General features: G+C 31.5%; 8 non-coding genes across 8 annotated transcripts; all 8 read left to right on the forward strand.

Moving 5' to 3' along the window:
- The first annotated feature begins 8736 nt into the window (after nucleotides 1–8736).
- Nucleotides 8737–8808, forward strand: TRNAM-CAU. The gene has a single exon. It is a non-coding gene; the product is annotated as a tRNA-Met (tRNA).
- A 1925-nt stretch (nucleotides 8809–10733) lies between these two features.
- TRNAM-CAU lies at nucleotides 10734–10805 on the forward strand. The gene has a single exon. It is a non-coding gene; the product is annotated as a tRNA-Met (tRNA).
- Nucleotides 10806–11731: 926 nt separating this feature from the next.
- Nucleotides 11732–11803, forward strand: TRNAM-CAU. The gene has a single exon. It is a non-coding gene; the product is annotated as a tRNA-Met (tRNA).
- A 1927-nt stretch (nucleotides 11804–13730) lies between these two features.
- TRNAM-CAU lies at nucleotides 13731–13802 on the forward strand. The gene has a single exon. It is a non-coding gene; the product is annotated as a tRNA-Met (tRNA).
- Nucleotides 13803–14227: 425 nt separating this feature from the next.
- On the forward strand, nucleotides 14228–14299 carry TRNAM-CAU. Its single transcript has one exon. It is a non-coding gene; the product is annotated as a tRNA-Met (tRNA).
- A 428-nt stretch (nucleotides 14300–14727) lies between these two features.
- TRNAM-CAU lies at nucleotides 14728–14799 on the forward strand. Its single transcript has one exon. It is a non-coding gene; the product is annotated as a tRNA-Met (tRNA).
- Nucleotides 14800–15225: 426 nt separating this feature from the next.
- On the forward strand, nucleotides 15226–15297 carry TRNAM-CAU. Its single transcript has one exon. It is a non-coding gene; the product is annotated as a tRNA-Met (tRNA).
- Nucleotides 15298–16225: 928 nt separating this feature from the next.
- Nucleotides 16226–16297, forward strand: TRNAM-CAU. Its single transcript has one exon. It is a non-coding gene; the product is annotated as a tRNA-Met (tRNA).
- The last annotated feature ends 10077 nt before the right edge of the window (nucleotides 16298–26374 follow it).

The raw sequence follows: 26374 nt of genomic DNA on the forward strand, positions 1-26374 counted from the left end.
CTTAGCAGAGAGAAAAGTGTTGTAAAACTAATAAAATGAACTACTATAATAGGAATTGAAATATTAGAGAAAGAAGTAGAGAAATGCAGAATGATTTTCTTATTATTCCAACTTATTAAAAAGTACCCCAAGAGGTGCCAAGGTACCTCTATACATAGGTATTACAAAATTAAAGGTACATCAATTCTATTAAACATTTATTACTATAAGAACATGAATAGGCATATGAAACGGCTCATCCAATGCATGAATAGCTCTTATGGATTGAAACCGTTCATCCAATGTAATTCCTTTACATAATGTACCAATGAATTATGAATTAATTCTCTTGGAATCAATGAATTATGAATTAATCCTCTTGAGAATACAAATGGACATCCACACTTTTAGTTGTTTCATAACACTCCCCCCTGGAGGTTCATTATACAAAGAATATGCCTCGTTAAAACTTTATTAGGGAAAAATCTAATGGGAAAAATCCTAGTGAAGGAATTTTCATATAATATAGTTGGAGGATTTTTTTTTCACAGGATAACCCACAACTCTTTCGGATGTAGTGGGTCATTGATCTTAACCAAACACATTCTCGACTGGCCTCATGAATTACTATTATTTCATCATGAAGTAGCGGCTAATGATTGTTTTGTAGATCACCAAGAAATGGTTGTAACTCCATATGTAAATAGATAATCAGTTTGAGATCTTGCTTTATGCAGGTCAGATAAATACCTAGCATCTGCATAACCAAGCAATTCAGGTTTGGATTTATTTGAATAAAATAAACCACAATCAATTGTTCCTTGGAGATAGCGACAAATATGTTTAATACCATTTCAATGTCGTCTTGTGGGCGAGGAACTAAATCTTGCTAATAAATTCACTGCAAATGATATATCAGATCTTGTACAATTAGCAAGATACATTAGTGTATCAATTGCATTGAGATATGATATTTTAGAACCAAGTGTCTCTTCATCTTTCTCTTGTGGTTTAAAAGGATCCTTATTAAGATCTAGTGATCTGACGACCATTGGGATATTTAATGTATGTGCCTTATCCATATAAAATCGCTTTAATACCTTCCGGGTATAAGCAGTTTGGTGGACAAAAATTTAACCTTTTAAATACTCAATTTGTAAACCAAGGCAGAATTTTGTCTCTCCAAAATCTTTGATCTCAAATTCCTTTTTCAAATATTCAACACTATTTTGAATCTTTGCAGGAGTTCCAATCAGATTTAGATCATCAACATATACAGCAATAATCACAAAATTTGATCCATTTTTCTTTATAAAAATACATGGACACATTGGATCATTAATATAGCCTTTTTAGTTAAACATTCATTGAGGTGGTTATACCACATACGTCCAGATTGTTTGAACCCATACAAAGACCTTTGTAATTTAATAGAATAAATATCTTTAGAATTTGATTTGCATGTTTCAGGCATGTTGAATCCTTTGGAAATTCACATATAAATATTATTTTTAAGATTTCCATATAAATATACATTAACAACGTCCATTAGACGCATATCTAGTTTTTCATGTACTACAAAACTCACAAGATACCTAAATGTGATGGCATCCACTACAGGTAAATACGTTTCATCATAATCAAATCCAGACCTTTGTGAAAATTCTTGGATTACAAGTCTTGCTTTATACATCACAATTTCATTTTTCTTATTTCTTTTTCTCACAAATACCCATTTGTATCCTACTAGCTTTACACCTTCAGGTGTTTGAACTACAAGTCCAAAAACTTTTCTTTTAGTCAGTGAATCCAATTCAAATTGGATCGCATCTTTTCACTACAGGTAAATACGTTTCATCATATTCAAATCCAAACCTTTGTGAAAATTCTTGGATTACAAGTCTTGCTTTATACATCACAATTTCATTTTTCTTATTTCTTTTTCTCACAAATACCCATTTGTATCCTACTAGTTTTACACCTTCAGGTGTTTGAACTACAAGTCCAAAAACTTTTCTTTTAGTTAGTGAATTCAATTCAAATTGGATCGCATCTTTTCATTTTTGCCAATCATTTCTACGTCGACATTCATCAACAGATCAAGGCTCGTGATTCTCGTCCTCTACCATAATATCAAGTGCTACATTATATGCAAAAATACTATCAATAATTATTTCTTTTCGGTTCCAACTTTTTCTTGAAGTGACAAAATTTATTGAATTTTCTATAATTTCATTCTCTTCAAGAATTGGCTCTTTAAGAGCGATCTCTTCAGGAGGTTGAATTTTGTCACTAATTGGTGATTCATCTACTCCTCTTTTCTTTCGAGAATTTTTATCTTTGGAACCAAGAGGTCTCTCACGCTTTAGGCGCGCTTTAGATTCATTAGCACTTATAATTTATCTTTCAGGGACATTAATTTTAATCGGAGCATTTTCAGCAGGAATATGTGATTTAGTAACTCTTTTGGAGTCATTAAATGTATCCGGTAATTGATTTGTAATTTTTTGCAAATGTATAATTTTTTGAATTTCTAGTTGACATTCTTTAGTACGAGGATCAAGAAAATTCAATGATATTTTTCAAGTGATTTCCTTTTTCAGTTGAATTTTATCCACCCTAATGTCAGAAAATGTCATTCATCAAAATAACAATTTGCAAATCTCACAGTAAATAAATCACCTGTCAATAGCTCCATATACTTAATAATTGAAGGTGATTCATACCCGACATATATCCCCAATCTTCTTTGAGGGCCCAATTTACGATGTTGGGGCGGTGCAATTGAAATATAAACTGCACAACCAAATATTCATAAATGAGAAATATTGGATTCATGACAAAAAATTAATTGTAGGAGAGAATAAGTATGATAACTTTTCGATCTAATTCTCACAAGTTTGTTACATGTAATATAGCATGTTCTCAAGCAGATGAATGAAGTTTAGACCTCATCAACAATGGTCTAACAATTAATTGTAGTCGTTTAATAAATGATTCGGCTAGACCATTTTGTGTATGAACATAAGTTACAGGATATTCAACAGTTATTCCAATGGATATACAATAATCGTCAAAGTATGTGATGAATATTCGCCAGCATTATCTAGACGAATTTTCTTTATTGGATAATCTGAAAATTGTGCTTGCAGCTTAAGTATTTGAGCAAGCAATTTCGCAAATGCTAGGTTGCAAGTAGATAATAAACATACATGTGACCATCTAGTTGATGCATCAATTGGCACCATAAAATATCGAAATAATCCACATGGTGGATCTACAGGTCTACATATATCACCATGAATTCGTTCTAGAAATATAGAGGATTCAGTCCCAACTTTATCTGGTGATGGTTTAATAATTAATTTTCCTTGGGAACAAGCAACACAGGAGAATTCATTTGCTTTTAATATCTTTTGATTTTTCAATGAGTGACCATGTGAATTCTTGATTATTCGTCTCATCATTATAGATCCAGGATAATCGAGACGATCATGCCAAATCATAAAATCATTGGGATGAGTAGACTTCTGGTCTATTGGGTGATAAATTTCAACTGCACTAATTTGTGCATAATATAAGCCAGAAGAAAGAGAAGGTAATTTTTCTACTATACATTTCTACCAAAAAATGATACTTGTGATTAATAAAAATTCTCCATTTGTCTTAGTCATTGTCTCGTTATGATATCCATTTTTCGGATATCTTTCAACTTAATAAATTTCCCCGAGACTTGGGAGAGAGTAGTGCATTATTTATGACAATTTTAATCCATTTAGAGAGATGGCTCTTCCGGAGCCTTCAATTAATTTTGCACTACCACTTATGGTATTAACATTTGTTTCTCCCATTTTCAAACAAGAAAAATATTTTTTATTTTTCAATATAGTATGCATAGAGTACTATCAATGAGACAAATGTCATCATCACCATTATTTAATTCCAAATATTTGGTATACATTTCTTCTTTAGGAAGAAAATTTCAAACAAAAATAAATATTAATAAAGATGCAAAAATAAATATTGAATAGAAAGAAAATTACATGAAAAATATAAAGTATTATAAAATATCTAAATAATCATAAGGTATTTGTTGACATCTTCAGGATGCTTAAAGAAATTAGCTACATCGAGGTGTGTCATATCAGCATCATTAGTATCATCATAATCATTTTTTTGATCAATGAAATTTGCCTCAATACCTTTGTCTTTCTTTTTCAATGATGCTTCATAGAGGGCAACAAGATGATCAGGCGTACGACAAGTACGGGACCAATGACCTTCCATATCACACTGGTAGCATTTTTCTTCATAAACTTTCTTTGCTTCATTTTTTTTATCGTAGTTATTATCCTTCTTTTGGAAAATATTTTGTTGTTTGCCACGGTTATAATTTTCACAAGATACAAATCTACCATGATCACCTCCACGGGCACCTCTACGGCCACATCCATGACATTGACCAGAATTTTGAAATTGAGTCGCATTCGTTTCAGGGAATGGACTTGCACCAGTGGTCGGGACTCATGATTTTTCAGCAATAATTCATTATTTTGTTTAGCTAAGAGAAGACATGTAATAAGTTCAGAATACTTTTGGAATCCCTTCTCTCGATATTGCTGCTGCAGGAGTATGTTAGAGACATAAAAAGTAGAAAATGTTTTATCTAACATATCTTTATTAGTGATTTTTTCACCACATAATGATAATTGAGAAATAATTCTGAACATGGCTGAATTATATTCGTTGACAGATTTAAAATCTTGTAGCCGTAAATGATGCCAATCATATCGGGCTTTGGGAAGAACGACCAATTTCAGGTGATCGAATCTTTCTTTCAAATCTCTCCAAAGGACAAGAAGATCTTTGACAGTAAGATACTCTATTTTTAATTTTTCATCTAAATGATGACGAAGGAAAATCATAGCCTTGGCACGGTATTGCTTGGAAGATTTATTGTTTTCAACAATAGTATTACCAAGACCCATTGCCTCAAGATGAATTTCAATATCCAATACCCATGACAAATAATTTTTTTTTTCAGAAATATCAAGAGGTACAAACTCTTATTTTGTAAGATTGGCCATAAGGAATTAAAATAAGTTTGTGGGTTAGAAATTTTACCTCAAAAAGTAGACAGAAGTTGCTAAAAAAACACAGGCAGAATTTCAACAAAATCTCCTGTTTCACTTTTACTAAAGGTAGAGACTCTGTTTTCATCTTTTTGCTCAAAATTAGAGACTCGTGCTGATAACGTATTGTAAAATTAATAAAATGGACTACTATAATAGGAATTGAAATAGTAGAGAAAAAAAATAGAGAAATGGAGAATGGTTTTTTTATTATTCCAACTAATCAAAAAGTACCCCAAGAGGTGTCAAGGTACCTCTATATATAGGTATTACAAAATTAAAGGTACATCAATTCTATTAAACACTCATTACTACAAGAACATGAATAGCTATATGAAGCGGTTCATCCAATACATGAATAGCTCTTATGGATTGAAACTGTTCATCCAATGTAATTCCTTTACATAATTTAGCAATGAATTATGAATTAATCCTCTTGGAATCAATGAATTATGAATTATTCCTTTTGAGAATACAAATGGCCATCCGCACTTTTAGTTGTTTCATAACAAAAAAAGGACATTAGATCAAACCTTATCGGGCAAAATAAAATTATTGGGTGAAGATTAAAAACAAGAATTAATTTTTATATATACTGACAGTATATATATTATCATGGTTGGATACATGACACATATGTAAAACTTGGGTTTTAAATTTAAATTTAAATTATATGTCATGCATCAAATAGTAAAAGTATATACATTGTCAGTGTATAAAAAATTGATCCTAAAAACAATAGTCAAAAATCGTGATATGGCCCTACAGGAATTGCAAGAATGAAAATCTATAAGAAGAACGAGTTTTAGCAAATTTGTCACTCGAGAATTGGGCACTGTTAATCAATTTTAAAGAATCGTACAGATTGTTTTAAATCAATATTATGCCCCAAATACTTTGACAATCAAAAAATTAATTGCAATCCAGTCCCTAAAATATATCTAGTTTGCAAAAGAGGTATCTCAGCATGATGGTTGGCCAAGCACCATCACTGCCACCTGGCATCACCCCTTCCGCCACCATCAATTGGGCTTTTTGTCAGTAAAATACTTCATTAGACTTGAGTTTTTCATTTTTTGGGTGAATACATAACTGAGACTGAATCTATTCGAAAATGACTGAAGAGCCATCAAGCAAGCAAAGACCCTAGGTGGCACAACTTCCAAAGTTTACTGTCAAATTGAGTCCAAACCTTCTCAAAATTAGTACCAAAATTTTTGAATCAACAAGGAGAACATAAACCAAGAAATAGTTTCAAACGAAAAAAGATAAGGACAACCATTAGTTGGGGGTAGGGATGGCAATGGGGGCGGGTGCCCGCCCTGCGGGGGACTCACGGGGCGGGGGTTGGGGCGGGGGGGAATTTTTTCCCCCCGCTTAGAAACGGGGCGGGGGGGGGGGAGTATACCCCGCCCCATCCCCCGCCCCGCAACCCGCAAAAAAAAAAAAAAAAAAAAAAAAATATATATATATATATATATATAAATGACTATATATTATATGTAAGTTAATTAGTTATAAACTTATGATAATGATATTATTAGTTAGATGTATTATATAATGTATATTAGTTTATGTAATATAATTGATATTATCAATTATATGAATAATTATACATGTCTACTAATAGAATTTATTAATTAGTTATACTAAATTTACTAATACATTTATACTAAATTTCTAATTACACTTAATAGAATAACATTTTTTTCTCAAAAAAAAGCACAAACACAATGATGAATTAGTGATTGCATTTGTACTAAAAGTGAAAATTTGACTATTTTAGTTATATTTATTTCATCATATTGGATTGTATTCAAATAACTTCTGTTTGATTGTTTTTATGAGTTTCAATTGTAAAATTACAATGAATAATAATTTGGTGATGTGTTGATATTTTAGTATTTGATTATTTATTAAAATTTAATTATAATAAAATTATATAATAAAATTTTATTAACCCCGCGGGGGAAGCGGGGCGGGGGCGGGGCGGGCGGGGGAGCGGTAGGGGGGACGGGGCGGGGGACGGGGGGAACTAATAGGCAACGGGGCGGGGGACGGGGGAGGGGTCCCCCGCCCCAACCCCGCCCCGTTGCCATCCCTAGTTGGGGGAAGACCTGAGGTCGTACTCTCTCACTCCTCTTCTCTTGTTTATTGCTTTTCATATTTCTTTCTTGAAAGAAACATCATCGTTTTGACACCAAAAATTGTAGCAGTAGCAACTAGTAGTCTAACACTGCTACAATTGGGATTAGCGGCTTCTACAATTATGAATAATAATTGTACCGTGCAATATAAATACTAATACAATAAATGTAGATATTAAAAAAACAAATGTAGACATTAATATAATAATATATAAAATTAAAAAAAATTTTAAGGGGAGAGAAAATTTGATACATTTTATACTTATTGTATTAGTGTCGATATTTATTATTTTTAGTATATACATTTAATCTCATATTGTCTATACTGCACTATTAATTCCAGAGTTGGTATGAAATACTTTCTCTTACAAGTTAGAATTCAGACATGACATACGCTTAAGGACATCCTGTCATTGTTATGGCTAGACGGTGTGCTTTTTAAGTCACAAACTCAATAAGAAAAGGCTGCATGACATGGACATAGAATTGCATTGCAAATATATGTTAAGTTGAAGCAATAATCAGAGAGGTGTGGCGGAAGCATGGTGGGCCCATAACCCACAAGTCCCAAGATCAAAACCTGGTTTTGATATATTTGAGTTGCTTCTGCTCACTATTTTCTATTTTTTAAGAAAAGAATAAAGAAGTTACAAGTTGATATTTATTTGATATGTTTTTTACTTATTGTATTAGTGTCTATATTTATTACTTTTAGTATATATATTTACTCTCATGTTGTATATACTACACAATTAATTGCAAAGTTGGTATAAATTACTTTCTCTTACAAGTTAGATCTCAGACATGATATAGGCTTAAGGAGATCCAGTCATTGTTATGGCTAGATGGTGTGCTTTTTAAGTCACAAAAACAATAAGAAAAGGCTACATGACATGGACATAGAATTGCATTGCAAATTTATGTTAAGTTACAAATTTATGTTAAGTTACATTTATTAATAACTATAAGTTTAAACAACAATCAGAGTGGCACAGCGGAAGTGTGGTGAGCCCATAACCCACAGGACCTAGGATCGAAACCAGGCTCTGATATATAGGAATTGCTTCTACACACTATTTTCTATTTTTTAAGAAAATCATAACTCTGATATATTAGAGTTGCTTTTGCCCACTATTTTCTATTTTTTAAGAAAAGAATAAAAAAGCAACGAGTTGATATTTATTTGACATATTTTTCACTTATTATATTAGTGTCTATATTTATTATTTTTAGTATATACATTTATTCTCATATTATCTACATTGCACTGTTAATTGTAGAGTTGGTATAAATTACTTCGCTTACAAGTTAGAACTTAGACATGGTACATGTTTGAGGACATCCTGTCATTGTTATGGCTAGACGGTGTGTTTTTTAAGTCACAAATTCAATAAGAAAAGGCTGCATGACATGGACATAGAATTGCATTGCAAATTATGTTAAGTTACATTTATTAATAACTATAAATTTAAACAACAATCAGAGTGGCGCAGCGGAAGCGTGGTGGGCCCATAACCCACAGGTCCTAGGATCGAAACCTGGCTCTGATATATTGGAATTACTTCTACCCACAATTTTCTATTTTTTAAGAAAATAATAACTCTGATATATTAGAGTTGCTTTTGCCCACTATTTTCTATTTTTTAAAAAAAGAATAAAAAAGCTACGAGTTGATATTTATTTGACATGTCTTTTACTTATTATATTAGTGTCTATATTTATTCTTTTTAGTATATACATTTATTCTCATATTATCTATACTGCACTATTAATTGCAGAGTTGGTATAAATTACTTTCTCTTACAAGTTAGAACTCAGACATGGTATAAGTTTAAGGACAACCTATCATTGTTATGGCTAGACGGTGTGATTTTAAGTCACAAACTCAATGAGAAATGGCTGCATGACATGGACATAGAATTGCATTGCAAATTTATGTTAAGTTATGTTTATTAATTACTATAAATTTAAACAACAATCAGAGTGGCGCAGTGGAAGCTTGGTGGGCCCATAACCCACAGGTCCTAGGATTGACACGTGGCTCTCATATATTTGAGTTGTTTTTGCCCACTATTTTCTATTTTTTAAGAAAAGAATAACTCTGATATATTGGAGTTGCTTCTGCACACTATTTTCTATTTTTTAAAAATTGAATAAAAAAGCTACGAGTTGATATTTATTTGATATGTGTTTTACTTATTATATTAGTGTCTACATTTATTATTTTTAGTATATATATTTACTCTCATATTGTCTATACTGCACTATTAATTGCAGAGTTGGTATAAATTACTTTCTCTTACAAGTTAGAACTCAGTCATGATATAGGCTTAAGGAGATCTTGTCATTGTTATGGCCAGACGATGTGGTTTTTACGTCACAAATTCAATAAGAAAAGGCAACATGACATGGACATAGAATTGCATTGCAAATTTATGTTAAGTTACATTTATTAATAGCTATAAGTTTAAACAACAATTAGAGTGGCGCAGCGGAAATGTGGTGGGCCCAAAACCCACAGGCCCAAGGATCGAAACCTGGCTCTGAAATATTGGAATTGCTTCTACCCACTGTTTTCTATTTTTTGAGAAAATCATTACTCTGATATATTAGAGTTGCTTTTGCCCACTATTTTCTATTTTTTAAGAAAAGAATAAAAAAGCAATGAGTTGATATTTATTTGACATGTTTTTTACTTATTATATTAGTGTCTATATTTATTATTTTTAGCATATACATTTATTCTCATATCATCTACATTGCACTATTAATTGTAGACTTGGTATAAATTACTTTTGCTTACAAGTTAAAACTTAGACATGGTATAGGCTTGAGGACATCCTGTCATTGTTATGGCAAGACGGTGTGTTTTTTAAGTCACAAATTCCATAAGAAAAGGCTGCATGACATGGAAATAGAATTGCATTGCAAATTTATGTTATGTTATATTTATTAATAACTATAAGTTTAAACAACAATCAGAGTGGCGCAGCGGAAGTGTGGTGGGCCCATAACCCACAGGTCCTAAGATTGAAACCTGGCTCTGATAAATTGGAATTGCTTCTACCCACAATTTTCTATTTTTTAAGAAAATCATAACTCTGATATATTAGAGTTGCTTTTGCCCACTATTTTCTATTTTTTAAGAAAAGAATAAAAAAGCAACGAGTTGATATTTATTTGACATGTTTTTCACTTATTATATTAGTGTCTATATTTATTATTTCTAGTATATACATTTATTCTGATAATATTTACATTGCACTGTTAATTTTAGAGTTGGTATAAATTACTTCGCTTACAAGTTAGAACTTAGACATGGTACAGGTGTGAGGACATCCTGTCATTGTTATGGCTAGACGGTGTGTTTTTTAAGTCACAAATTCAATAAGAAAAGGCTGCATGACATGGACATAGAATTGCATTGCAAATTATGTTAAGTTATATTTATTAATAACTATAAATTTAAACAACAATCAGAGTGGCGCAGCGGAAGCGTGGTGGGCCCATAACCCACAGGTCCTAGGATCGAAACCTGGCTCTGATATATTGGAATTACTTCTACCATCAATTTTCTATTTTTTAAGAAAATTATAACTCTGATATATTAGAGTTGCTTTTGCCCACTATTTTCTATTTTTTAAGAAAAGAATAAAAAAGCTACGAGTTGATATTTATTTGATATGTTTTTTACTTATTATATTAGTGTCTATATTTATTATTTTTAGTATATACATTTATTCTCATATTTTCTACATTGCAGTATTAATTGTAGAGTTGGTATAAATTACTTTCGCTTACAAGTTAGAACTTAGACATGGTATAGGCTTGAGGACATCCTGTCATTGTTATGGCTAGACGGTGTGTTTTTTAAGTCACAAATTCCATAAGAAAAGGCTGCATGACATGGACATAGAATTGCTTTGCAAATTTATGTTAAGTTATATTTATTAATAACTATAAATTTAAACAACAATCAGAGTGGCGCAGCGGAAGAGTGGTTGGCCCATAACCCACAGGTCTTAGGATCGAAACTTGGCTCTGATATATTGGAATTTTTTCTACCCACTATTTTCTATTTTTTAAGAAAATTATAACTCTGATATATTAGAGTTGCTTTTGCCCACTATTTTCTATTTTTTAAGAAAAGAATAAAAAAGCGACGAGTTGAAATTTATTTGACATGTTTTTACTCATTATATTATTGTCTATATTTATTATTTTTAGCATATACATTTATTCTCATATTATCTATACTGCACTATTAATTGCAGAGTTGGTATAAATTACTTTCTCTTACAAGTTAGAACTCAGACATGGTATAAGCTTAAGGACAACCTATCATTGTTATGGCTAGACGGTGTGCTTTTAAGTCACAAACTCAATGAGAAAAGGCTGCATGACATGGACATAGAATTGCATTGCAAATTTATGTTAAGTTATGTTTATTAATTACTACAAATTTAAACAACGATCAGAGTGGCGCAGCGGAAGCGTGGTGGGCCCATAACCCACAGGTCCCAGGATCGAAACTTGGCTCTGATATATTTGAGTTGATTTTGCCCACTATTTTCTATTTTTTTAAGAAAAGAATAACTCTGATATATTAGAGTTGCTTCTGCACACTATTTTCTATTTTTTAAAAAATGAATAAAAAAGCCACGAGTTGATATTTATTTGATATGTTTTTTACTTATTATATTAGTGTCTACATTTATTATTTTTAGTAAATATATTTACTCTCATATTTTCTATACTGCACTATTAATTGCAGAGTTGGTATAAATTACTTTCTCTTACAAGTTAGAACTCAGTCATGATATTAGCTTAAGGAGATCTTGTCATTGTTATGGCTAGACGGTGTGTTTTTTAAGTCACAAATTCAATAAGAAAAGGCTACATGACATGGACATAGAATTGCATTGCAAATTAATGTTAAGTTACATTTATTAATAACTATAAGTTTAAACAACAATTAGAGTGGCGCAGCGGAAGTGTGGTGGGCCCATAACCCATTGGCCCTAGGATCGAAATCTGGCTCTGATATATTGGAATTGCTTCTACCCACTATTTTCTATTTTTTAAGAAAATCATTACTCTGATATAGTAGAGTTGGTTTGGCCCACTATTTTCTATTTTGTAAGAAAAGAATAAAAAAGCAACGAGTTGATATTTATTTGACATGTTTTTTACTTATTATATTAGTGTCTATATTTATTATTTTTAGTATATACATTTATTCTCATATCATCTACATTGCACTATTAATTGTAGACTTGGTATAAATTACTTTCGCTTACAAGTTAGAACTTAGACATGGTATAGGCCTGAGGACATCCTGTCATTGTTATGGCTAGACGGTGTGTTATTTAAGTCACAAATTCAATAAGAAATGGCTACATGACATGGACATAGAATTGCATTGCAAATTTATGTTAAGTTACATTTATTAATAACTATAAGTTTAAAAAACAATTAGAGTGGCGCAGTGGAAGCGTGGTGGGCCCATAACCCACAGGTCCTAGGATCGAACCTGGCTTTGATATATTGAAATTACTTCTACCCACTATTTTCTATTTTTTAAGAAAAATATAACTCTGATATATTAGAGTGGCTTTTGCCCACTATTTTCTATTTTTTAAGAAAAGAATAAAAAAGCTATGAGTTGATATTTATTTGACATGTTTTTTACTTATTATATTAGTGTCTCTATTTATTATTTTTAGTATATACATTTATTCTCATATTATATATACTGCACAATTAATTGCAGAGTTGGTATAAATTACTTTCTCTTATAAGTTAGAACTCAGACATGGTATAAGCTTAAGGACAACCTATCATTGTTACGGCTAGACGGTGTGCTTTTAAGTCACAAACTCAATGAGAAAAGGCTGCATGACAAGGACATAGAATTGCATTGCAAATTTATGTTAAGTTATGTTTATTAATTACTATAAATTTAAACAACAATCAGAGTGGCGCAGCGGATGCGTGGTGGGCCCATAACCCACAAGTCCTAGGATTGACAACTGGCTGTGATATATTTGAGTTCTTTTTGCCCACTATTTTCTATTTTTTAAGAAAAGAATAACTCTGATATATTAGAGTTGCTTCTGTACACTATTTTCTATTTTTTAAAAAATGAATAAAAAAGCTACGAGTTGATATTTATTTGATATGTTTTTTACTTATTATATTAGTGTCTACATTTATTATTTTTAGTATATATATTTACTCTCATATTGTCTATACTGCACTATTAATTGCAGAGTTGGTATAAATTACTTTCTCTTACAAGTTAGAACTCAGTCATGATATAGGCTTAAGGAGATCTTGTCATTGTTATGGCCAGACGGTATGTTTTTTACGTCACAAATTCAATAAGAAAAGGCTACATGACATGGACATAGAATTGCATTGCAAATTTATGTTAAGTTACATTTATTAATAACTATAAGTTTAAACAACAATTAGAGTGGCACAGTGGTAGTGTGGTGGGCCCATAACCCACAGGTCCTAGGATCGAAACCTGGCTCTGATATATTGGAATTGCTTTTACCCACTATTTTCTATTTTTTAAGAAAATCATAACTCTGATATATTAGATTGCTTTTGCCCACTATTTTCTATTTTTTAAGAAAAGAATGACAAAGCAACGAGTTGATATTTATTTGACATGTTTTTCACTTATTATATTAGTGTCTATATTTATTATTTTTAGTGTATACATTTATTCTCATATTATCTACATTGCACTGTTAATTGTAGAGTTGGTACAAATTACTTCGCTTACAAGTTAGAACTTAGACGTGGTACAGGTTTGAGGACATCTTGTCATTGTTATGGCTAGACGGTGTGTTTTTTAAGTCACAAATTCAATAAGAAAAGGCTGCATGACATGGACATAGAATTGCATTGCAAATTATGTTAAGTTATATTTATTAATAACTATAAATTTAAACAACAATCAGAGTGGCGCAGCGGAAGCGTGGTGGGCCCATAACCCACAGGTCCTAGGATCGAAACCTGGCTCTGATATAATGGAATTACTTCTACCCGCAATTTTCTATTTTTTAAGAAAATTATAACTCTGATATATTAGAGTTGCTTTTGCCCACTATTTTCTATTTTTTAAGAAAAGAATAAAAAACCAACGAGTTGATATTTATTTGACATGTTTTTTACTTATTAAATTAGTGTCTATATTTATTATTTTTAGTATATACATTTATTCTCATATTTTCTACATTGCACTATTAATTGTAGAGTTGGTATAAATTACTTTCGCTTACAAGTTAGAACTTAGACATGGTATGGGCTTGAGGACATCCTGTCATTGTTATGGCTAGACGGTGTGTTTTTTAAGTCACAAATTCCATAAGAAAAGGCTGCATGACATGGACATAGAATTGCTTTGCAAATTTATTTTAAGTTATATTTGTTAATAACTATAAATTTAAACAACAATCAGAGTGGCGCAGCGGAAGCGTGGTGGGCCCATAACCCACAGGTCCTAGGATCGAAACCTGGCTCTGATATATTGGAATTACTTCTACCCACTATTTTCCATTTTTTAAGAAAATTATAACTCTGATATATTAGAGTTGCTTTTGCCCACTATTTTCTATTTTTTAAGAAAAGAATAAAAAAGCTACGAGTTCATATTTAATTGACGTGTTTTTACTTATTATATTAGTGTCTATGTTTATTATTTTTAGCATATACATTTATTCTCATATTATCTATACTGCACTATTAATTGCAGAGTTGGTATAAATTACTTTCTCTTACAAGTTAGAACTCAGACATGGTATAAGCTTAAGGACAACCTATCATTGTTATGGCTAGACGGTGTGCTTTTAAGTCACAAACTCAATGAGAAAAGGCTGCATGACAAGGACTTAGAATTGCATTGCAAATTTATGTTAAGTTATGTTTATTAATTACTATAAATTTAAACAACAATCAGAGTGGCGCAGCGGAAGCGTGGTGGGCCCATAACCCACAGGTCCCAGGATCGAAACCTGGCTCTGATATATTTGTGTTGATTTTGCCCACTATTTTCTATTTTTTAAGAAAAGAATAACTCTGATATATTAGAGTTGCTTCTGCACACTATTTTCTATTTTTTAAAAAATGAATAAAAAAGCTACGAGTTGATATTTATTTGATATGTTTTTTACTTATTATATTAGTGTCTACATTTATTATTTTTAGTAAATATATTTACTCTCATATTGTCTATACTGCACTATTAATTGCAGAGTTGGTATAAATTACTTTCTCTTACAAGTTAGAACTCAGTCATGATATTAGCTTAAGGAGATCTTGTCATTGTTATGGCTAGACGGTGTGTTTTTTAAGTCACAAATTCAATAAGAAAAGGCTACATGACATGGACATAGAATTGCATTGCAAATTTATGTTAAGTTACATTTATTAATAACTATAAGTTGAAATAACAATCAGAGTGGCGCAGCGGAAGCGTGGTGGGCCCATAACCCACAGGTCCTAGGATCGAAACCTGGCTCTAATATATTGGAATTACCTCTTCCCACTATTTTCTATTTTTTAAGAAAATTATAACTCTGATATATTAGAGTTGCTTTTGCCCACTATTTTCTATTTTTTAAGAAAAGAATAAAAAAGCTACGAGTTGATATTTATTTGACATGTTTTTTACTTATTATATTAGTGTCTATATTTATTATTTTTAGTATATACATTTATTCTCATATTTTCTACATTGCACTATTAATTGTAGAGTTGGTATAAATTACTTTCGCTTACAAGTTAGAACTTAGACATGGTATGGGCTTGAGGACATCCTGTCATTGTTATGGCTAGACGGTGTGTTTTTTAAGTCACAAATTCCATAAGAAAAGGCTGCATGACATGGACATAGAATTGCTTTGCAAATTTATGTTAAGTTATATTTGTTAATAACTATAAATTTAAACAACAATCAGAGTGGCGCAGCGGAAGCGTGGTGGGCCCATAACCCACAGGTCCTAGGATCGAAACCTGGCTCTGATATATTGGAATTACTTCTACCCACTATTTTCCATTTTTTAAGAAAATTATAACTCTGATATATTAGAGTTGCTTTTGCCCACTATTTTCTATTTTTTAAGAAAAGAATAAAAAAGCTACGAGTTGATATTTATTTAATATGTTTTTTACTTATTATATTAGTGTCTACATTTATTTTTTTTAGTATATATATTTACTCTCAAATTGTCTATACTACACTATTAATTCAAGAGTTGGTATAAATTACTTTCCCTTACAAGTTATAACTCAGACATGATATGGGCTTAAGGACATCTTGTCATTTTTATGGCTAGATAGTGTGCTTTTTAAGTCACAAACTCAATGAGAAAAGGCTGCTTGACATAGACATAAAATTGCATTGTAAATTTATGTTAAGTTACATTTATTAATAACTATAAGTTTAAATAACAATTAGAGTGGCGCAGTGGAAGCATGGTGAGCCCATAACCCATAGGTCCTAGTATCGAAATCTGGCTTTGATATATTGGTGTTGCTTCTAACCACTATTTTCTATTTTTTAAGAAAATCATAACTCTGATGTATTTGAGTTGCTTCTGCCTACTATTTTCTAATTTTTAAGAAAATCATAACTCTGATGTATTTGAGTTGCTTCTGCCTACTATTTTCTAATTTTTAAGAAAAGAATGAAAAAGTTACGAGTTGATATTTATTTGATATGTTTTTTACTTATTGTATTAGTTTCTACATTTATTATTTTTAGTATATACATTTATTCTCATATTGTATATCCTGCAATATTAATTGCAGAGTTGGTATAAATTACTTTCTCTTCCAAGTTAGAACTTAGACATGACATAGGCTTAAGGACATCCTGTCATTGTTATGGCTAGCAGTTTGCTTTTTAAGTCGCAAACTCAATAACTAAAGGCTGCATGACATGGACATAGAATTGGACTGCAAATTTATTTTAAGTTATATTTATTAATAACTATAAGTTGAAACAACAATTAGTTTGGTGTAATAGAAGCGTGGAGGGGCCATAATCCACAGGTCCTAGGATCAAAACCTAGCTCTGATATATTTGAGTTACTTTTGCACGCTGTTTTTGATAAGTATATATTTTACATGTTTTAAGTGTGTTTTATTAGCTAGTTTTGGTGTGTTTTAACTACTTTTATAGCTAATTAACTCGGATTCTAGTGAAAATATGCATTTTATGGTTTAAGTGGCAAAAATTGCATTGTTATGAATTTTAATGGTGAAAACTTCATGTTTTTATAGGTTTAAGGATTCGATCATCAAATGGCATGAATTGAAAAGATAATTGGATGATTGATGATGGTTTGAAGTGATAAAAAGAGAACACGAAGTGCAAAATACTCAAAGGATGAAATGCAAATTTCCAACTTTGACACTTTTTAGTATTTCGACAATATCTTGAGTTAAAAGCATTGGATTGAGGTGATTCTTGAACCATTCTAAAGATAAGATATAGATCTACATTTGGTATGAAGACATCAAAGTTCAGTTCAGTCGTTTCATTGTCAAAAGGTCAAAAGACAGAAGTCCAATTTCATGGTCGAAAGCTGAAACAGAGTTCTGACTTGTCAAGGGTATTTTGGTCATTTATAGGTCCCCAGAGCTCCAAATTGGATGATTCTTGATGCATTGGAAAGATAACTCAAAGGGTTACAACTTTTATGTTTTACACAAGAGCTAGTTCAGCCTCTAATATCAAGAAAATATCAATTTAAATTGGACAAAAAATGGAGTAAGGATGAATTCTGCTCAGAAAGTGCAAACCTGCAAAAGCAATACGTGGGTAGGCAATATGCAACCTAAGGTCGCGTTTTCTTCATTTTCTGCTGTATCTTGCTCTACAACTTGTTCTTTGTTCACACAGCTTTTTCAACTCATTTACAATTCAGAATTCCGGCTGTATCTGACCAAGAAGAGTGTGGAAAGCTGGAGAAACAACTCATGGGAGTTTCAAGAGTAAAAAATGCCAACTAGAAACAACTCATTTGACTCTTGAATCCTCTATAAATAGCAGCTTTTGGGGAACATTTGAACAACTTTGGAAGGCTAGAGAAACACACCAAAAATGTAGTCTTCACTAGTTTTTCTTAGTTCATTAGTTTAGGTAGGTTAGTATAGTTTTATCCTATCTTGTATTATGCTAAGCAAGAATGATGATTGAGGTTTGAAGATGAAGAATATGTTGCTCACATGTGACAAGGGGTTTCATCTCTTCAACTCTTTAACTCTTGTATTTGAATCTTATGTTTAGTTATAATACAAGTATGGTCTTTTCTTTCATGTTTTTTCATGTTCAGTTATAGTTTATGTCTAGAGTTATGGATGAACTTGCTATATGTTGTTAGTGATACTTACTTGGTTATTTGATGATATTATTTTGAGTAAGTTATTTATCACTTTTGGTTTTCTAATCATGATTAACCGGCCATTAATTGTGATAATCTTAAGGTGTTAAGTTTGTAATGAGAATTGGAATTTAACACTAGTTCAACGAAGTGATAAATCTAGGGAGTACACTCACGAGAGTAGAGGTGTACCTATGTGGATTTAGTGATTTGTTTCATGTAATTGCATAGAAGAAATGAGTTTGTAGTTAATTTCATAACCACGACAGTAGGTATGGTTTAGTTACAAGTATAGTTGATTCACTACGAGAGTAGGTTTAACTTACATTAGGACGCCATAACTAACCAAGATAATAGCATTCACTTAACCAGTAATTTCATTTGCAAGAATAGTAGGAAATTCCATACCTCTAGGAGTTGTCTATTGTATTTTTGTTACTTTTATAGTGTAGACTTAATTTATTACACTTGTAATAGTCTGAATAATAAAGGAGTTCAAAAATCACCGGTAGTTGAAAATCTTCCCTGTGGGATCGACAGCTAATACCCCTGTGTTCAATAAACGACTCGTATACTTGCGAAAAATCGCGTGTGAGGTATTTAGGATTTATAAATGTAAAATTTAACTGTGGATGTGCTAACTGATATATGTATACCCTGCACACGTCAATTTTCTATTTTTTATGAAAAGAATAAAAAAGCTACCTGGCTCTGATATATTAGTGTTGCTTCTACCCACTATTTTCTTTTTTTTTTTATGAAAAGAATAAAAAAGCTACGAGCAGGAATGTATTCTCTCTAATGACAACTCTATAAAAATTATCATTAGGAAACTGTATCTTCAATTCACCTCTCAAGTTGCATCTTCTTGACAATGATGCCCATCCCGACTCAAACTTACTACTCTCTGATGCTAAGTCATCCTTTTCTTCATCTGTCTGAACTATACATAATGTGGAGTATGTTACACTTGGCTTACCAAGCAATGCATGCTGCCCTTGCAGGATCTTGTAGACTTTACAAGTACGTATTTTTTAGCAACTGCAACGCATGCATTATCATTTGCCAAAACATATTTAACTTACAAAAAATTGTACAAATAAAAGTGGAAAACATGAACTTGACAAACTTGTACTCGAATAACTCGTTATACATACTTGAAAAAGGATTGCATATCAAAAAATACTCAATCAAGTCATTTACTAATACAACGGATCATGTCATAGATGGATCCATGATTGTTTTAGCTTTTGTGGGGAGGGAGAGGGGGGAGGGGGTGGGATTATTGAACATATTATGGTAAAAAAAAAAATTAGAGCAAATGGTGAAATTTGGGGGAGGTCAATTCTTTAAACTGCAGTGATAAAGTTTGGGAGATGGTTGCTAAGTAAAAGCACATTAATAGAGTTCAGATAAAACTTTCATTTTTCTTGGTGTTGCTTTTTACTAGTACTGCTCCGTGTTTTAATTGAAGTAGGAGTATAAACAAGTTTAATTGAGTCAACAGAATTGATTCAACGGTTGGTAGTGAGAAAGTTTGCGAATAGATGGATGTGACCACGTTACTTTTTTGTGTTAATTGATGAAATCCGGGTTTTGTCCAATTTCACCAGCTCTCCAGTCAAATGTGATTTTTGATCGGATTTGACCAAGTTTTTAAAAGATGGTTTTTTAAGATAACTCACACTGCATATTTAATCGATTTTCTGTTCAACCAGTTGGACTGACCAGTCCCGTTTGAGTTTGAAAATATAGGCTAATTGTTGTGATAGAATATGGAGAGAAAGGAATAGTGTCTACAAGTGGTGATGTCAACAGTTTTGGCATAATTTTGCTTGAAACATTCACAGGGAAAAAAAAAACCAACAGAGATATCTTTGGGGAGGATTGAACTTGAAGCAGTGGGTTAGCAAATCTATTGAAGCGAACTTAGTAATGACAGTCGTTGACAGAAAATTAAGAAAGCTCAGAACTTCTATCATATGGAGTAGTGTTCGCTGTCTATTCTTCGTGTTGGGCTACTCTGCCTATTCTTCGTGTTGGACGAACATTGGAGAAATTTCTAAGTTTGTGATGAATTTTAAAAAAAATTCTACAAAAGGGGTGATTGTGGCGAGGAATTCTGTCGGGGGGTGAGCTCGCATTTCACGAATGCGAGCTCTCAACAGAGCTCGCATTACAGAGATGCAAAATTTTTTGCTTATTTTTTTTCGGAGGCAAAGATTTATATTTTTGTATTAAAACAAAATGTTTTAAGATGTCGCATGCGCGTTCGCATTCCTTAAAAAAAATTTATGAAATACGTTATTTTATTATAATACATTTAAATGGTGGAAATAAATTAGATCAATGTAAAAATAGAATGAAATTATTAACATGTAAGGTGTTGACTATATTTTATGAATAAAATACTAACTTTTGATCCTTTTTTGTGAAATAAATTTATTTATCAAATTCTAATTTTCCTTTGTTATTAATGAATCGTATTTATTTGTTGACACCGATGAATATTAGTTATAAGAATCTAATAATTAATAGTCATTAATATCTGTTACAATTTTTTTATTGTAATTTTAGAAATTCCATAACGCAATGCTAATTAAAAATTATATAAGTTATTTTTATGAGGTGCATGTTATTTGTTTGGTAGTTGAAAAAGAAAAGAAAAAAATTAAATCAAATATCTAGCGATTAAATCTTGCGTGTTTTACCTTTTACAATTGATGCGAATGTAGATATTTTTAGATGAAAATCACCGATTACTCAACATTTGACATACTGAAGTTGAAATGGGGTCTTGGCACTGGGTAGTGGGAGCTCACTGAGCTCGCATTCTGAAAATGCGAGCTCACTGAGCTCGCATTTCCGGAATGCGAGCTCGAATTGAGCTCGCATTTTGAGAATGCGAGCTCAGTGAGCTCGCATTTTGGAAATGCGAAGACCCCCATTTACAGAAACCCCTCCAGAAAACGCCCTTGTTGTAGAATTCTTTTTTTTTTCCATCATAAACTAAGAATTGACCCCGAACATTGTGACCAGACTAGAAAATATTGAAGTCCCACTAGTTAAATAAGTTAAAGTTTGAAAAAATGGATGACACTAGATGTTTCTTTAATCCCAATGCTAATAAATTTTTGTATTATGATGTCTTCTATTGGAAGTATGGTTATTAAACCCAGAGTCGGCATCTTTTCAACTAGGCCACTCTTCAGCAATTTAATTATTCAACCGCAGGTTCATCGGTTGAATTGAATGTGGTGGTCATATTATATAATGAAATAATATTTTAAATTACTAAATAACATGATTATTGAATTGCGAGTTAAACGCAATGTTTTAAAAATCGGACCGTTAATTGAACCGGTGAAGTGAAAGGGTCGAGGTTCAACCGGTCGGACCGGTTCAATCCCGGTTCAATGAATTTTTTTAAAAATAATTTATATAAATATATATATGCATAAAATAAGACATGTAATGGATAATTTAATACTTTATATGATGAAAAGGTTACTATTTTCGAATAACCTGGATTTTTAAAAATAAATTTTTTAAATTATAAGTTAAAACAAATAATTTTCATCTCAACTTCAATTATATCTATCAAAAAAATCTTAAATCCAATCCAAAAATATCACAATATTTGAAATTATACAAAATTCACGTCTATAAGAATTTAGACATTGTGAACTTAAATTTTAATTTACATTTTGGAATTTAAATTTACAATTTAAAAAAGGAAGTTTGGAGTTCGAAAAAAATCAAGAGAATTGAAAATAGAAATGCAAATTTGATAAGAAACAAAAAATGAGATAAAAGTGAGTGGTTGTGGTATTAAATAAATTGGGTTAAAGAAAAATAATTCTTTTTTAACTTTTTTAAATTTAATGGACAAAAACAAAATTAAAATTTGGAAGAAAACATCAATAAATTAAAAATAAAGAGGTTTGATTAAAGAATGAGTGGCAAAAGAAAAGATGATAGAGAGAGAGAGAGAAAGAGTTGAAGATTAAAAAGAAAGAGCCATGAAAGGATGATATTTTGTAAGAAAAATGGAACAAAAGAAATATGAGTATTTGTTTTATATAAATAAGTTATCAAAAAAAAACTAATAAGATGTGATGGTGCAATGGTTACTATATTGGTCTTCTATTACAAAGGTCTTGAGTTCGAATCTTAATAACTACATTTTGCAAAACAAAAAAAAAAAAGTGAAAAACTCAAAAACCGGAAATAACCGGTTCAAATCCGGTTCGGCGGTTTTCACGGTCCGACCGGTTTTTGACCGGTTTCTTGACAAAGTCAAATCTAGCATTGAACCGGACCGGAGCCATGGCCAGTTCGCGGTTCAACCGGCCGGTCCGGTTCGGTTTTCAAAACACTGGTTAAACGGTGGCTAAACTCGTCAATTTTTGAGCATTTTATCAGCTGAACCATTGTGCTATTGACTAGTCAACAGGTTCCTTCCTTAACTGTTCCGACTACAAGCGCGACCCACCTAAGTGATCTATGAGTGTAGCAAACTATTGTTACCCGAAACTCCAAATCCAATGCAACAACAAATAAAACCCATATTATACACAGCATAGAAACCCTTTTATGATTTTTGGTTAGCCCAAGGAGAGAAGTACACATATGTACTAGGTAAAATAGATGGCACCGGGTTCTTTCTTTGATACCAATGCTGCTATTACTTTGCACTCTTATGTCTTCTTTGAAATAAGAGAATGTCTTCACATGCATTTAGATGTGCTGTACTATTTATGCCGCTGAACTGTGCTGCAATCTTAAGCTACTACAAACATAATAATGACATTGAATAACTTGGCCTTAAACTCCAATTTAGACAATTTACCTCCTAAAGTATGAAGTACAACACCCTATGGAATTGTCAATACTAGCAGAATAATAGGTGAGTGATACTCAAAGTTTAAGAATTAAAAGTGTGATGTAGAGAGTAAAGTGTCAAACATTGAAGATTAAGGCCAAATTTGAAGTTGATTTAATACCCATTTTTTTAAATTCGGACCAGACCGGTTGGTCCGACCGGTCAAATCGAGAACAGACCAAGTGTCCGGTCTGAGTTATCCTAAAAAACCGGAGAGATAGAAACTCGGTCAAAAACTGGATTTGACTGGGTTTGACCAGAAGAACCGATTTGGTGTCAAGCTTTTTTTTAAAAGGTCAAAGCATTTTCAATATTATGTTTTGACCCCTAGATTGTTAAAAATTATTAATATAGCTCAAATATTTCATATTTTATAAATGTTGTCCTAAAGTTTGGTGTTATTTTTCAATCAAATCCATAATTTTTATTCTAAACTTATTAATATTCATTGAATAATATAAATTGCTACTTGATCGTTCTAATTTCTTTCTATTTTCTTATTAAATATATTTGAAACATCAAATATATGTGAATATACTTTTATTAATATTAACATGCTCTTAGGTATTTTACATACAATATTTTAATTTTTAAATAATTTTTATTTATGACGTCATCCGGTTCAACCCCGATCGAACCCATTGACTCCTGACTCCTGAACTCGATCAAGTTGATATTCGATCCGAGTTTGAAAACATAGTTTCATACTTTAGAAGGTAAAATGTTCAAGATTAAAGTTTAAAGACTAAAGCAAGAATAAGTTTATAGTTTAAGAATCCAAAGTGAAATTTAGCCAAAAATTTAAGGAAATACCTAATCATTCAAAAAAAAAAACCAATTAACAATGAATGGTGACCCAATATTTATTTCACTAGTTACCTTTGCTTTAAAGCATTTAGGGAACAAATGTGAAATTTTTTATTTGCTACTAATTTTTACTACTTGTTCAAAAAATAAATAAACAGAAAAATAAAACAAGGAAAAATATAGCTTCAATAAAAGCTTTTTGGACCATCAGTAGCCATAGATCAAGTAAAATTCCAAAACCCATCTGGATTGTTGCTTTTCCCATACGTTCCACTCAAAACTGGTTATTTATTTACAAAATAAGTGTGTGGTGGAAAGTGTCAAAACGTCTCCATCTTGGACCAATCAGTTAATGGCAAATCATAATTGCAGAAAACTACTTAGCATGAAATGGTGGACTTTGAGTTTTCCTTCAATAAATGAAACCCTTTTATCACTTATGAGCCTCGAGGGACCAGAAATTGTACGCTTTCCCTCGGCAGACACCGGTTTCGTGGAAAGGGCACCATAATTTCATCCTTTTACGCTAAAATGTCCCGAGTCCAATATCAAAGCAATTATTAAAAATTTGCAATTTGTCAATGCTGTCCTCTTTTTTTTGTCAAGGAATGTGGGCAAGGAAGTAGTTGTATGTGAAATGTGTTAATCAAATTCAAGTATTTCAAGAATTTGAGTTGGATATTTGCTATTGAACACCTGATATGGTGCTCTATTAGATACTATTATCCACTTGAGTTTGCTTCAAATAGTAGATTAACAATTCGTCCATTTTGTGAATTTCAAGTTTCATTATGCACATTTCTTCCCAAATTTGTACTTTACCCTGGATTTTAATGTATGAAATTGCAAGATTGACAAATATAACTTATAATGTATTTAGAAGCTATGCTTACTTGTAATGTTATTTCACTTAAAAATTGCTACTTTTTAGGGTTAAAATGTATGTGACACCTTTATGAATTTTTTTATGTACATAACAGCCGGTTAAAGATAATTGAGTGTTGCCCTTATGTAAGTTCTGCTCCACCAAAATAAGTATAAAACCCCGGTGACTGTAAATAAGCTTATTAGCCCGTTTTGCATAGCCAAAATTCAGCACAAAAAATCCTACACTCACATTCTTGTTTCTACATTGAGTAAATCTTATATATACTGACAGTATATACACTATCACTGTTGGATGTATAAATATGAGTAAACTTTGGATTTTAAATTTAAATTTAGATGAGTTATTATGCATCAAATGGTGATGGTATATACACTGTCAGTGTATAAAAGATTAATCCTTCTGCATTACCCATGCTTTTTTCTTGTCTAAGTATAAGGCAATTAATATTGAAATTGCTTCAACACATTACTCCAAGATGATAATTTCTTCAATATAAAATTAAGGGGGAGACATGCAGTTTACCCCTTCACTAGAACGTAAAATGTCATCCAAGTTTAGTTCAAAGTTCGTGTATGTTCTTTTTTACTAGTATATGCATTTAAAAGAATGTATGTACATCAAATGATGTGCATTTAAAAGAATGTATATACATCAAACGATGTAAAATATAAGGTAAATTACTCATAAACTCTTCTACTTTGGTGATACCACATGACCTGCACGAGATTTTAAAATATTCATATCACTATCCCCGAGATTTTATGTAAAGTGAAACTTTGACAAAAAAAAAAGGTCTATGTAATGTTGTTAGTTGAAATGCCACTATTGTCCTTGCTTAGCACTAAATTGAACAAGAGTTAATACTTGTATAAAATTGCAGGAAAATATATAGTGATAGATGTAAAATAATAGGAGTATTAAGTGATATTTATGCAATTCTATTAGGAGTTTACACTTATCCCTTTTAAATTCCTTGTTGAAAACCCGAAGAAAGGAAAAAAATGGAAAAGAAAAGAAAAAGAAACACTTGGGTAGAATCGGCATCTAGCTACAATAAATACAAAAAAACCATTGCTAGCTCTCAGGTTCCTTTATTTGCAAGGATTTGCATCAAAGTTTTTATTTCCTACTCA

Source organism: Coffea eugenioides, chromosome 5 (assembly GCF_003713205.1).
Source record: "Coffea eugenioides isolate CCC68of chromosome 5, Ceug_1.0, whole genome shotgun sequence".
Lineage (NCBI taxonomy): Eukaryota > Viridiplantae > Streptophyta > Magnoliopsida > Gentianales > Rubiaceae > Coffea > Coffea eugenioides.